The sequence below is a fragment of the Limulus polyphemus genome, unplaced genomic scaffold (genome assembly GCF_000517525.1).
Source record: "Limulus polyphemus unplaced genomic scaffold, Limulus_polyphemus-2.1.2 Scaffold444, whole genome shotgun sequence".
Taxonomy (NCBI): Eukaryota; Metazoa; Arthropoda; class Merostomata; order Xiphosura; family Limulidae; genus Limulus; species Limulus polyphemus.
The window spans coordinates 380,249-391,437 of NW_013666054.1; the positions used below are offsets into that span (position 1 = coordinate 380,249).

The following is an 11,189-nucleotide window of genomic DNA, read 5'->3' on the forward strand; positions in this document are numbered from 1 at the left end:
TATATTGTAAATCAACCTTTACCAGATTCGAAAAAAATGACCATCCCGAAATACTTCATTCATCAATGTTAATAATAACGTGCTAGCACAAATGCTTTAAATTTTTTCTAAGACATTGAAGTATAAATATAACTATGATACATGTCTACCTAAATATATATAAATATTTTGGTTTCATTGACGGAAGATAGCTCCAGGTTATAATTTTTAATAATATTCCTTATCTATGTTTAGTCTCTGAAACACAAAAACGTTACGTGTTTTGTTCACAGCTACATTTTGGATATGACAACTTTAAAATAAAGAATTGGATGTAATTGATCCGTTTATGAACCATGAGCCAAAAATAGAAGTTTCGTTCAAATTCTCATTTCTCTGAAACCGCTTTTATAGTCTAGTGGAGTATTTTGAAGATAACAACAAAAATAAGCTTGAATGTTGGTGCTTTCTGAAAAGTGGTGCCCAAATGACTCCTCTAATGTCTCGAGGCTTCTATTTCATGATAATGAACTTGGCTATTTTTGTATATTTTTATTTGCATTATCGAAATACGTTGTCATAAAGTATATTAAGGGTTTCCATAGAAACACATCTCTTTGACGTCACGCATGCTTTACTTATGTAGCATTTTTCTTATTGTCGAACCTACTGAATCTGGCATAAAATCTTTTGTTGAACATGAGAATCAGCTGCTGCACAAAACTTAAACTTAGTTAATGCATATGATAGAATTTAAATTAAATTTTAAAAATTTTAAATCAATTCGTACAAATGTTGCAGTGTACACGATTTAACAGCTTTGAATAAATACAACTTATATTTTGAAGCTACGTGCTGCAAATAATTACGATAAAAATCAATTTCTCAAAATATTTTAAACGACCTTACTTTGGATGTTTTAAAAGGTTTTTTAGCCTACGAATTCAACTATGCAACACAGATGCATGACATGGCCAGGTCGTTAGAACGTTCGACTCGCAAGCTGCAGACGCGGGATCGAATTCCGTCACCGAACATGCTCTTTCTTTTAACTGTAGAAGCGTTACATTATAATGTGACGATCAATCACACTATTTGTTGGTAAAGACCTAGCAATGAGTTGGCGGTAGGTGGTGTTGACTAGCTGCTTTCCCTCTAATTTATCACTTGAAAGTTATAGACGGTTATTTCAGATAGCTTTCGAGTAGCTTTGCGCGAAATTCAATAAAACAAACCAACAGATGTTTTTAATTACTAACTAGTTGCTTTATATCTACACTTTCCTAAGTACAGCTTCTAATCAACTGCTGTCTTCAGATTAGGATTGTGCTGTTTTCAGAGGAGACCTGATAAGGACTGTACTGTCTACAGAGAGGGGCCCTGATTAGGATTGTGCTGTTTTCAGAGGAGACCTGATAAGGAGTGTACTGTCTTTAGAGAGGGGCCCTGATTAGGATTATGCTGTTTTCAGAGGGGACCTGATAAGAACTATGTGCAAGGTTTAAATTTGGTTTGTTTCTTTGTTTTTCTTGTTAGAAATTCAGGGGTGCTGTCAACTTGTCCTGGTTTTCACCGAGAATTTGTTATAACTATAGCATACCTGATAATTAAAATGATTACTGGAATTATAAAACCAACACATTTATCTGTTCAAAGCCGCTTATTTACCTTTAAAGTTTAAGACGTTACATTGTGATAAATAAGGTGAAGTAAGTAATAAAAACTTGAATTTTCCAAAATAATATATGATGATTCTGCGTTCTGCAGACTGAACTATGTATTATGTCTTAGGCGAAAACTTATTATCTTAAAACTATTTCCTTATGGCGAACAGAAAATTATCACAAGCCATGTAATGTAGAGCTCCACAGATGTGATATATTTTCACAAGCCATGTAATGCAAAGCTCCACAGATGTGATATATTTTCACAAGCCACGTAATGTAAAGCTCCACAGATGTGATATATTTTCACAAGCCATGTAATGTAAAGCTCCACAGATGTGATATATTTTCACAAGCCATGTAATGTAGAGCTCCACAGATGTGATATATTTTCACAAGCCATGTAATGTAAAGCTCCACAGATGTGATATACTTTCACAAGCCATGTAATGTAGAGCTCCACAGATGTGATATATTTTCACAAGCCATGTAATGCAAAGCTCCACAGATGTAATATATTTTCACAAGCCATGTAATGTAAAGCTCCACAGATGTGATATATTTATTATGTATTTATGGCCAAACTACTGGGGCTGTATAATTCTGAACTACTGACCAGAGGAAAAATAGATAGTCATCTAAAAATGAACAAAAACTGCGTTTATTGAAAAGTCTAATAAGTAATGAACTTGAAGGAGCAAAACAGAGCGACTCGTTTAATGTGGAAATTTATCAGTCTAGAAACAACCTTTTCTTGTTTGTCGTAAGCACAAACATATACAATGGGCTATCTGTGCCGTGCCCAACACGGGTATCGAAACCCTGTTTTTAGCATTATAAGACTTCAGACTTACCACCGAACCACTGGGGAAGGGGGGAGAAGAGCTTCTTTAATGTATAAAATAAATAAAACCATTTTCTCTTTATCTGTGATGTTTTGAGTTTCGTACCAAGGTGTTTGAATTTTGTCTTTATTTGTGATGTTTTGAGTTATCTACCAAAGTATTAATATTTGACTTTCATCTTTTTTTTGTGATATTTTCAGTTATCTATTAAGGTGTTTGAATTTGTCTTTATCTGTGATGTTTTGAGTTCCTACCAAGGTGTTTGAATTTTGTCTTTATCTGTGATGTTTTGAGTTATCTACCAAGGTGTTAATATTTGACTTTTATCTTTTTTTGTGATGTTTTCAGTTATCTACTAAGGTGTTTGAATTTGTCTTTATCTGTGATGTTTTGAGTTACGTACCGAGGTGTTTCAATTTTGTCTTTATCTGTGATGTTTTGAGTTACGTACCAAGGTGTTTGAACTTTGTTTTTTTACCAAGAATCCAGCAGTCTTTAAAGCTTTTCTTAAACATATTATATAACTTACCCATGAATACTTTCGCACTTACTGTCGTGTAAAGTATAGAAATTCTAAAAACCCCATTACACATTATACCTGTAAACTTATCGAAAAGTTGTAATTTGTCTTTCTCTTGATTTTTCATATTCTCGTGTATCCGTTTCATAAGTTTGTTTATTAAATAATACCTGATAAGAGACTGAAGTGTAAAGGAAATTCGCAGTAAATGTAAAGAACATAAGAATTTTTTTATGGTAAAATGTGTATCACCTATTATGTATATGCTACAACATTTGTAAATTTAGTTTCAGCAAGTTTGTGAGTTATACAGCATTTGCCCCAAAAAGCATATTGTAAGTTTTACATTTTGAGTAAACAGTTTTCTACTATGATCATTTCACGTATCATGTGATTTTTTTTAACCATCCTGTGTGTAATAACGGTAGAAATAATCACATTTTTTTATTAAACCATTTATTACATAAACATCTTCGTCGTCTACAACTTTTCAATTTGGTTGTCATTTACGTTCAATGTTTTTGAAATATATTCTAACAGTGGAAACATAACTATTAAAATGTCAAAAATTACTGTACACGGTATATAAATACCAGCTTTACAATGTATATGTTAGTCTATTAGATCGTATGTAGTCGCATATATATGCTTATTAACCAATTAATTTGTCAGAATATATAATGTATATTGTCAAAAACTAGGCCTCATAATAAATCATTCTACTTTAGTTTTTATTACTATACTTAAGTCTCGAAGTTATATCAAAAATTTCAAAATCAAACTTCATTTAAATTTCAATATGATAGATACTAGAATCTTGTTATAACTCTAATTATTTTCACTAAATAAGTAATGAATTATAGCATCAGAACCACCGGAGATTATAAGATTTTAAGGCGTTTTAAGTAGTTTAGGGATAAAGTTGAGTGATAGAAATTAAAATAAAATCGCTCTTCGAACTTTGGGGATGTAGGTGTGTTATATAAGTGACAGTGAAAACCCACTTATCTATCATACAAGAGTAGCCCATGGGTTGGGATGAGTGATGATGACTTGCTGTTTTCTCTTTAGCCCATCAGTTAAAAACTAGGCTAACCCTTGAGTAACTTTGGACGAATATCCAAAAACAAAAGTGTGAATCGATTTATTATAAGAAATGTAAAAAAAAAGTGGTTTGAAACTGGCAGTTAGAAAAACGTAAAAAACAAACGTAAATAAAACCCCATCTTAAAAACTATACATCTTAAAACATCTAGAACACGTGGTGGATTTAAATTTCACCAGAGTCACAATGAGAATCGTGCGTTCTATTCATGAAAGTTTGGACAAGATACAGGGTGTTTCAAAAACTGTCGTAGAAAGTTTCAACATGTTTCCCGTCATTATAAAGTTGACTTATCAAGCTAAATTTATCTCTTCTGGGTTCATTGATTATCGCAACATCTTTTCTTCATTCTAAAGTTAGTTTATCAAGTTAAAATTATCTATTCTACCTTCATTGATTCTCACAATATCCTGCACATCAACACGCATTTTATTCAATTCATCAATTTCAGATTGTCGAAAGATATAGAGAAAGAAGAGAAATTAAAGCAGTTCTTGCCCTAGGACAGATACTTCTTAAGACATAATCATTTTACAAAGCTATAACCTGGGATTCGATTCACTCAGGTGGACAGAGTGCAGTAAACCCATTCCCCAGCTTTACGCTAAAACAAACAAATATGAGTTCTTCTTATTTTTCACCCTGTACTTGCAATATTGAGTTATTTATGTCATGGCTTTTCATGGAAATTTATCGACATATTCCAATGGTTTTATGTCACCTTTTCTTAAAGTTTTTCAGTAAAGAAATCGTTGTATTATAGTTTAGCGTATCTTTTATTTTCATATTTTCTCTCTTTTAATCACTTGATCTTTTCGGTCTTATAATTAAACTGGATTCCGCTCATTTCAATTATACTCAAGTATTCAAATTGTTGGGGCAAAAACATTAACCTAAAATTCTATTCCACGTAACTACTTATTATACTCAAGTATTCAAATTGTTGGGGCAAAACCATTAACCTAAAATTATATTGCACGTCACTACTTGTAGTTTGACCTAGCACAAAAAGTATTCCCATTTTAAAATAATCAGTAATCGTAATTTAATAAACCTTCTTTTAAAACCATTATTGTATTTTACATTTTTGACGTTCGTGGAAGTTGTTTTACATATTTGTCGTGTTTTCCTTGAATACGACCTATGTTCAAAGCTATAATCTCTTTAAATTTCATGAACTTTTTTTACATTCATAGCTAGGTTTAATCTATTTTGTATGGTTTATTTTCTTCCAATAGTTTCATTAACTTTATGTCAATGGATTAGTCACTATAGAATCTTCAAATATTCATTTACCTTTCTTGTTCGAAATATTCTTCAACTCCAAAGATTCAATTTATGTTTTGGTTTTGCAGTCTGCGCTAGCCGTCCTTAATTTAACAGTGCTAAACTAAAGAGAGGACAGCTAATCATCATCCCTCACCGCCAACTCTTAGGCTACTCTTTTACCAAAGAATAGTGGGATTGACCGTCACATTATAATGTTCCCACGGCTGAAAGGGCGAGTGTGTTTGGTGGGATGGGGATTCGAACCCGTATATTGCGAGTCGAGCGCCCTGACCACCTGGCAATGTCAGGCCTCATTTTATGTTTTTTATAATTTTGTTTCCTTGAGTCTGTTAGTGAGTTAATTTATGGTCTTATGATCTTATAAAATGATTAAATATATATTAATTACTTGTGCTGCATGAAACATTCTGGGAAACTGATAGACTAATATAAAATAAAATAAATCTCTGATGGTAAATACTGTTTTGATGTCTTCTTTATACAAGGATGTTACGAAGTACGAGACTGGAACATGCAATTTAAACGATATACGGCAGAATTTTAAAGATGCAAATACAGTTCTTATAAATATCTAGATAAGTTACAATTTTGTAATGGAATTTTAATTTAAGTATTGCATCGTAACAGGACATTAATTGTGATAAACTGGTTCTAAACCCTAAATTTGTTTTGTATATTTTTAATTCTTCCAACTGGCTCTTTTTTTTTAAAGTGTTAACATTTCTTCTGAATTATTTATTATTAATAAATCTCTTTATCAATTTTTTTTTCTATATTACCCTAAAATTATTTCTTTATTATATACTGTATGAAAAAGATTTTAATGTAATTTGTGATTATAGATGGCGCTATTTAAATTTATCTATTCTGTTGCAGGATGTAGGACTGAAATATTCTTTATGTTTATTAGACATTCTTGCAACACCCAATTGTGAAATGGAGTACCCTTCCAATGAAAACCTGTTCTGAAATGAGATGTCATGTGATTAACGAATCTCCAATTTTTAAAGAAAGAAAGAAACAGTTTGTTTTTTTACTACATAATTCATTGTGAAATCACAATCAAGTTCTTTTGTCGAAACAATGACATTGTTCTGTTTGTTTATAACATTATTGGTATTTGCGGATTTTTCCTTGACGTAGACGTAATTGTTTGCCATCCACTTCAAAACGTTTCTATAAAGTTTACTACGCCATGAATAAGTACAACATTTAAGTAGATTAAATATAATATTTCTGAACACTCACTATGTCTGCGTTTTTTTTGTTTTTATGTTTTTGTTAAGCCTTCATCAACGTTTACCACAAAAACAATATTTTTGCCGCCAGAAGGAGAAACGCGTGATAAAGGTAAAGATAGCGGTTCAGCGATACAGCGAAGATGGTGAAAAAAAAATAAATTTATTTGTAACTTTCAGTAGATTATTCAGGACGTTCGATTGCTCGGAATTTTCCGGATTAACACGGAAAACAATTTGAAAACCCGCAATTAATCGACCATTTCCACTTACACACACACACACACACACATATATATATATATATATATATGTGTGTGTGTGTGTGTGTGTGTACCTAATAGGTAAACTTAAGGACATTTTTGGGCGTGCTTTTAAACTTAACACACGTTCAGAGTAAGCAAGCCCTTAAATAACTGTATATTGAATGTATCCTGTAAACATATTGTAAAAGGTTGGTCACTATTTCTTTGTGGATGACAAATGTTGCCCATTCTACTATATCATTGCAACCATCTTCAGCAGTTCTTAAAATTTAATAAATAATTAAAATCAACGTTTCATATTTACACAATTTTAAAAGCTTTATTGAAGCCGCCAACGGTTTACATTTTAAAAATACACTCTACAAGTACGTCGTCTGTAAATACACTAATTTACAATTTTTTTTCTTCTCATGTGATATTACATTACTTTTGTATTTACATAATTCCTAAATCATCACTATCACCTCAGGGGATCATACGTAACTACATGAAATTGTTTGCTAACTAAAATATGACATCTCAAATAAAAATAAGTATACTTTTATAGCCACCTTGCAGATTCATACTCCATGTATCACGTAAAATAAGAAAAAAATATGTATATGGTGACTATACCAACCAAATCTATATAGATTATTTCATACTGGTATTATGATATTCTATCAAACCACATCGGAGTTGGCTAAATGTATCAGTTATTTGAATTTTTTTAACCCTGCTTATGATATTTAACAACAAAAGGTAAGAGCTTATTTCAGATTTCAAAGCTACACAAGGACTATTTGCGCATTGCCGTCCCTAATTTTGAATTGAGACTCAACCGTTTTGTTGTTGTTGTTGAATTTCAAGCAAAGCTAGCTGCGCTAACCGCTCCTAATTTTGAAATGATAGACTAGATAGAAGATCACCCACCGCAATCTCGGGGGCTACTCTAATCGAATAATGGTGTTTGACCGTCACGCTAATAACGCACCGACAGCCTCAAAGTGCGGAAGCGCTTTTATTTTGGGGGGGGGGGGATGTTGAAAGACACGAACCTTGAATCCATAGTGCGGCACGTTAACCATTAAACTGCATTCGGCTCAGACTACAGGGAAGGCTGCTAGTAAACAATATTTTTAATATTCTGACAAAGTGTTCCGAATACAGAAAGATATGTGTTTCTAAAATATATTTGTTTCCTAAGGATTTACGTTTCCTTGAGTTTGTTTATTTACTATTAAACACAAAGCTCTACAATAGGCTATCTCTGCTCTGCACCGCGGTATCGAAAGTTGACTTTTAGTATTATAAGTCCTCAGACTTACTGCTGAACATTTCTGAACCATCGGGTGAGTGTGTGTGTGGTGGGGGGGGGGGGGGCGTTTCTTTGAGACTTTAACACAAAGCGTGGTTTTGAAAGAAAAGCCCCCCAGTGGCACAGCTCTATGTCAACGGACTTACAACGCGCGAATCCGGGTTTCGATACCCGTGGTGGGCAGAGCACAGATAGCCCATTGTGTAGCTTTGTGCTTAAAAACAAAATTGAAAGAAAAATCCAACTCGAGTTAAACTGTAACCTAAGGTAATTTGTCTTCATAACTACAAGTACAAAGAATTTCAACAATGGTTAGTTCACTGTTCTAAGGTTGTTTTTTTCTATTCCAGATACAGCATTCAACTAATCTTGAAGATCTGGTGTCTCTTGTGGATTGTTTGTGCCTTGGATCTTGAAATTAAGTCTGAAACATTGATCGTCTTATGAAACATGACAGAAGTTGAACTTAAGAAAATCCATCTCTTACAATAAAATACTTTGCCATCCCTTTTATGTTATGTCATCTTTCATGGTCCAATAATTTGGGGTTAATAAGTACAATAATATGTTTATTATGTTGCTCGTGTGATTGTTTTTGTTTTAAAATTTGTGCTCAAAGCTACGGAGTTTTTATTTGCGCATAATCGTCTCTCATCTTGTACTTACAGACTAGAAGAAAGACAGCTAATCAACAGCACCCTCCGCCAACTCATGGGATACATTTGTAACACCGAATAGTCGGATTTGACTTTCGCTATTTTAGCGCACCCATGAACCGTCGAATCCACAACCAAAGCACGCCAAACACCAAATAATGCCCGGCTCCTGCTTGTCTGCATTTACGCCAAACTGATAGCGATTCTATGTTAAATCATATCGTCCTCAGAGGGTTCATTCCCAGTTATTTGCGGTTGATGGTTGATTGGGTGAATTTCTTACGTTTTTTTTTAATTTTGGAGAAAATAATTCATTTTCCATTCGTTTACTAGCAGCTTTGTTTTACCTAGATGTCTTAAGTTTTATTAACTATTTATATACATACGTGATCACTACGGCGAATGAAATACCAGCATCAGGATATCAATTTTACTTATCACCTCCCCCCACACACACATAAAAAAATTCACACAAAAGCAATGTTTGGTTGTAGTAATTTATTCTAATTTTATTATTATAATTATATTCCATTGAGAACTACTACTTTCATACAACTGGCTGCAGGTTGTGATTGGTAGTTTTAGAAGTGGTACGTTGTAAACTTAAGCACCCATATCTGCTTTTAATTCTGAATTCCATTGTCTTTCTTCCATATATACGGGCCTGCTAATAACTTTTCAACCTGACAGACGAGTATCCCTACATCTGTGTGGGTAATGATACCTATCCTTTGACGCCAATGTTAAGATATACGTACTGTTAGTTTGTTATATATTTATCGACATTTTTAGCTTTCAGTTACTGCTACAAACTCTAGGTGTGCAGTCCTGTCTTTCATCAGTCATTTAGAGTATCTACTTCGAAGTAAGGAGAAGAATCCCCTAAACACTCGTTATACAACAACAACAAATATAGTATTATATTAATCGTGACAGGTATTTAGTTTAAAGGAGAGTTCGCAAAAGTCGAACTTTCCCAACTGGGATGTTTGAAAATACACATATTCTCGCTCGTGAATTATATTTTTATTTTATGAAACTAACGTGGATACTGAAATTGAGCATGTCAGTGTATTTTATTTTCAGTTTTCTGGCTTAAAAATTACTCAATTCCAAAAATTAGACGTATACATTAAATACCGATATGACTGTAGAAACTGTACAGCCGAAGCAACAGTAACAAAGTGAATGCCATCTTCACCAAAGATATCGTAGTACCAATCATTCAGGCTTAGCAAAACGAAGTGAGAACGAACCTAATCAAACGGCCTTAATTCATGTTGACGGTGATCTGTAAATCCTATGCCAAAAAGTACGTTGTAGGGGGAAACGGGAGTGTCCCAAAAAAACCCACTTTCACTGTTTGAGCGCCGAATGATCTACCCAACCTGGAAACCTGAAAATGGAGAGAAGAAAAGTTGTTAGATATTCATGTAAGTATTAACGAGACTTCCTAATTTTACTAGGATTATTAGAGGCTGAAAGGCTAGAAAGTCTCTATTTGTATCGTAATCAGATAGGTTGTCTGTAGAGACGAAAAATTGATCTTCAGTGTGAAAATATGGAAAGACAGAAAGTTATAAAATGTAATTCTTACCGTTGGCCTACAGATAAGTGTATAAAGTTACCAAAGAACAGATAAATTTTATAAATTTGTGATTGTGGTTTTAATTCTTGTTTCATTATTTTTTGTATCAAGATCCTTACTCCGTTTTAAAATTCATAAATTTTGAATACTCTTGTTTGTTTACTTTTTTATGTTACATATGTTCAAAGTACATACTTTACCTTTAGAAACTGTCACTGTCTATCCATCGATATGTAGCGCCATCTGTTGGATTGAATTAGGTTTAAAATATATTTAAGTACACGCTTGATATGTTTACCATTTATATGTTTATCGGAATATCAAAAGCTGATATCCACAGACCAGTCAAGTAAGCTGGAGAAATCTTGTAGCGATAGTCCGAGCCGTCTAGGGGCTAGCCCCGCTGACGGGATCAGGTAGGTAAATAGGTAGGTAGTAGACGAAAATGTTTCTGTTTTAGAAATTTTTTTAATTGTTAAACCGGAAATGTTAGCGATCTTTTTAGCGTATTATTAGTATATATATGAGCTTTATATATCGTAATCCATACTTTGAATGGTGGTTTTTCGCTTAGAAATTCACTAGGGTGGCTTATCGGCGCGTGAACTATTTGGAAACCTTGTCGATTGGTACTATTTAGTATTACCGTACTTAGTAATAAAATATTGTGGAGTTTTCTTAATGTTTTAGTGATATATATATATATATATATATATATATAAGTAAACGTACTACGTACTT

General features: G+C 33.1%; 1 protein-coding gene across 1 annotated transcript in view; it reads left to right on the plus strand.

Annotated features, from left to right (window-relative positions):
• The first annotated feature begins 10,245 nt into the window (after positions 1 to 10,245).
• LOC106458320 (3-methyl-2-oxobutanoate dehydrogenase [lipoamide] kinase, mitochondrial-like) overlaps positions 10,246 to 11,189 on the plus strand; it is a 112,021-nt gene continuing 111,077 nt past the window's right edge. The window contains exon 1 of the mRNA XM_022384501.1: positions 10,246 to 10,293. The gene's annotated coding sequence lies outside the window, so the exon portion shown is untranslated. The remainder of the gene's footprint in view (positions 10,294 to 11,189) is intronic.